General features: G+C 46.3%; 1 non-coding gene across 1 annotated transcript; it reads left to right on the top strand.

Moving 5' to 3' along the window:
- Positions 1–2,649: 2,649 nt before the first annotated feature.
- On the top strand, positions 2,650–2,722 carry Trnas-aga (transfer RNA serine (anticodon AGA)). Its single transcript has one exon. It is a non-coding gene; the product is annotated as a tRNA-Ser (tRNA).
- The last annotated feature ends 1,333 nt before the right edge of the window (positions 2,723–4,055 follow it).

Genomic DNA, 4,055 nt, shown 5'->3' with positions numbered 1-4,055 from the left:
CCAGTTCTCCTGGGTAAAAACCAAGACTGCATCATCCATATGCTTTGGCTTTTTAAATTTGAGTATTTAATTTGTCGAACAACACACTGACTGCCTTGACCTAATTGGCATTTACTACATCATCAATGTCAGCAGATACTTACTTTCTAAATACACTTGGAATATTAACTAAAATATGCCATATGCTGGGCCATTAAACAAGTCTCAATAAAGTCAAAAGAAATAAAAATAATGAAATCAGACTATATCAAAGACAACATTGGAACTAAATTAGAAATAAATATAAAATATATCTTGAAAATCCCTAAATATTCATCAGTTATTTCTGAACAAGGCACAGGTTCAACAGGAAAGCAAAGGTAGATACAAAAATACTTATATCTGAATGATAATTTAAAAAAAACAAAACATATCAAAAATTATAGAATCAGCTAAACAGTCCTTAGAGGGAAGCTTATAGCATGAAGCAGTTATGTTAAAGACATTCTCTTAAGATGCATAACATGCACTATAGTGCGCGCACACAGTCCTCTGACAGGTGGACAGAAGGCCTACCAAGGAGTTCTCTGAGCCTTTTTTGTTGTTGTTTTTGGTGGTGCTGGGATTGAACCCAGGACCTCACACACGTGAGGCAAGTGCACCATCACTGAGCCACACGCTCACGCTTCCTGGATTTCCGTTTTCCTCATCTCCCCCAGGCTGGGGACAGGAGAAGCCAACACTCCAGTCTTCAAGAGGTGCAGACCAGAAACTAGCCCAAGGTCGGGAAAGATGCAGCCTAAAAATACAGAAGACTTTTAGATAATAACTCCTTTCCAAATAAGCAAAAACGACAAAACCGAGGCCCCCGCCAGCAGAGCAGAGGGGGAGTGGGGACCCTAGATGTCCACTCTCCAGTTTGTCCCCATACACTCCAGTTGCTCCCCGGGGTGGTGTCAGAGAAGGTCAAGTGGAGAGCAAGGTGACCATGACCAGGGTGGTGCTGAGTTCCGGGACCCTGAATGACCACCCACCTCCGGTGACCATCAGGCTGCCTCCTCCCCACAGGAGATCTTGTGGAATAGCGATTTTAGAACAAAAGCGTAATAGCAAAAATTTCAAGAAGAGGGAAGATTCAGAGGCAATGTTCTAGTCCAGAGGTCAGCAAACCAGAGCCCACAGGCCAGAGTTACCCACCGCCTGCTTTTATTGAGGGTTTATTGGAACCTAGCCCCGCTCATCTGGTTACACACCATGATTCACACGGTACATGCGTCACGTATCTGTGACTGTGTTGTGTTGCAGGGATAGAGCTCAGCAACAGAGCGTAAGGCCCTTAAAGTCTGAAATCTTTACTCTCCAGCCTTCGCAGAGAACATCTGCCAACTCCTCATCTAAGCCATCACCTCTAGAACCTAGAGAAGCACAAATTAAACCCGAGGAAAGAGAAGGGAAGACGTTACAGATATAATAGTACAACAGATTGGTAAAAGATTGTCTCAGTCTGCCCCTGCTGCTGTAACAAAACATCTTCGACTGAGTGACTTATAAAAAACAGAGACTTATTTTTCAGTTCCAGAGACTGGCAAGTCCAAGGTCAAGCTGATCTGGTACCTGGCAAGGTACCTCATAAACAATGCCCTTCTGCAGTGACCTCACAAGGCAGAAGGGACTTGCAAAGGCACTGATCCCTTATGAAGGGCCTCCGCCAGGGACCTAAGGCACTGATCCCTCATGAAGGACCTCCGCCAGGGGTCTTACCCCTCCTCAGGCCCCATCTCTTCACAGCCTCACATCCGGGAAGAGGATTCCACATACACGTTTGAGAGGTGACGGTCTCTTATTTTTAAACTTATGCAATGACGCCTTACGACCTGTGAGTTGGACCGCACATGCAAAGTACCTCCAGAAGTTTCAGAGGTCCTATCATGCTGCTCTTGGATTCAGAACCTCTCAATGGGTTTCCAAAGATCTTCCAGTGGCCTCAGCGCCCTGCCTGACACGGCCCTGCGGCACGGCCCGCCCATCCTGCTGCTTCTCTGGTTGCATCCTAGACTCTCCTCCTTGCTCGCCCACCCCACCCCCACTCCATCAGCTGAAGATGGCGGCTCCTCTCCCTGCAGGGCCATGGCTGGCTGCTCCTCTGCCTGGATGATCTTCTCCCAGACCCACCCATCATCCTCCCCTTCATCTCTTACATCTTGGCTCAGATGCCATTCTCAACGAGTCCTACCTAGGTGACGATGTTTAACATGCAGACCACTGGCCCCTTCCCCTCGCCTTCTCCAGACCTGTCACCTGCTCTATGTTTGTCCCCACTGCGTCACCTTGAGTATACCACATAACGTTCCTGTTTTTTACGTTTATTGCTTATTGTGTCTATCTGCCCAACAAACACTGGAGAGAAAGCACGAAGGAGGTAAGGGTGCATTTGCTTTCCTTCACCAGTGCTTCCTGGCGGCTTCGACTAGTACCTGGCACACCGCAGAGACTCAAGAACTATTTGCTGAGTGATTAAACGAACAATCAGTGAAAGTCAGGAGGAGAAATGAGCGGAAGTGAAGTAAGCACCGCCTTCGTGTGGACAGGGCCACAGGGGAACGCTGCTCTTCCTTGGCACTCCCTCCTGGATCCAGCTCCTGTCTATTGATATCATGCTTTCAGGGGGCTGGGGATATAGCTCAGTTGGTAGAGTGCTTGCCTAGAATGCACAAGGACCTGGGTTCAATCCCCAGCACCACCAAAAATAAAAAGGTATAGGGATATCATGCTTTCAGGGTCCACACCTTGAAAAATCTACCTTATTTTATTTTAAACATTACACTGCTAACTCTATGGATGGCAATTATAGTGCTTTTATCACCTGATACACTAAAGGATTAGAGCACATCCAAAATGGCATGGTGATTGTGTCCCTCCAAGTAATGAACTTCACTCTCTCCAGTCTTTTTTTTCTTTTTCTTTTTCTTTTGGTACCAGGGATTGAACACAAGGCTACTTAACCATGAAGCCACATCCCCAGCCCTTTTTTTATTTTTTATTTTGAGATAGGTTCTCACTAAGTTGCTTAGGGACTGGCTAGGTTGCTCAGGCTGACCTCGAACTTTTGATCCTCCTGCCTCAGCCTCCCAAGACTCTACAGACTTTGAATAACTCCATTTGCATTTGCTGTTATTGTATGATTAAATTTCAGCACCTTTTAAAAAAAAAAAGTAGTTGAGACCGTGAGAAGTGATTACATGTTATGTATCTGGACACTTCTTCCACTGTGTTGCAGCACAAGAACCAGTCATCTTGGGTCTTATTGCATTGTACCAAGTGCCCTGTACCTTCCCTTGTAGCTTACAAAATAAAAGGCAGAGCTGTATAGAACCAGGGGAACTTGCTGTTTCTAAGCCCGAAACACATGCCACAAAAGGTGGACCAAAGAGAAGTTCATGAGCATGGCAGGAAAGAACAATTAGCAGCACTCACCATCAGGGCTGTTTACATTCTGACTGCCAATTCTACCGCGTGAACTCCTGTCTGTGTTTATTGTAGGCATTAATGCCTGTCAGTTCTTCATTTCTCAACTGGGACCCAAGCTCAGTCAACATTTTCACACGAGAACAGCAAAAATGAACTGTGACAGTTGCCCTTTTGTGTTTCTGGCCGGGTCACATCAATTTTGTATCTCTGAGAATTTCTCCCACTGCCTGGCAACCATGCTTGCCTGTGTCCTCTGGCTGTGGTTGCTTGGAACCAAACTGGGCACCTGACCCCAGCTCCTTGTTTTTGAACCAGGATTCTGAGACGAGCAACTAGTCTTTGCATGTGATGGCAACAGAGGAGCCGTGAACTCATGAACTTGAAGGCAGTCTTCGTTTTCCCACTACAATCAAGAGAAGCTGGGCAGGCAGCCGGCAGAGAGAACAAAACAGATGTGGAGGGACCAGAAGGAAGCGGCTGCTCATTCTCCAGCTCTTGGCTCCAGTCCCTCCAGAGTCCCCTGCATTTGGATTCCAAGTCCACCTATCTTTCTACTAATGACCTAATTTTTGCTTAAGTCCTCTTAAGCTGGTTATTTGCAACGAACA

This window comes from Sciurus carolinensis, chromosome 10 (genome assembly GCF_902686445.1).
Source record: "Sciurus carolinensis chromosome 10, mSciCar1.2, whole genome shotgun sequence".
Lineage (NCBI taxonomy): Eukaryota > Metazoa > Chordata > Mammalia > Rodentia > Sciuridae > Sciurus > Sciurus carolinensis.
The sequence above is the reverse complement of the archived record's forward strand: the minus strand, read 5'-3'. Positions and strand labels throughout refer to the sequence as shown.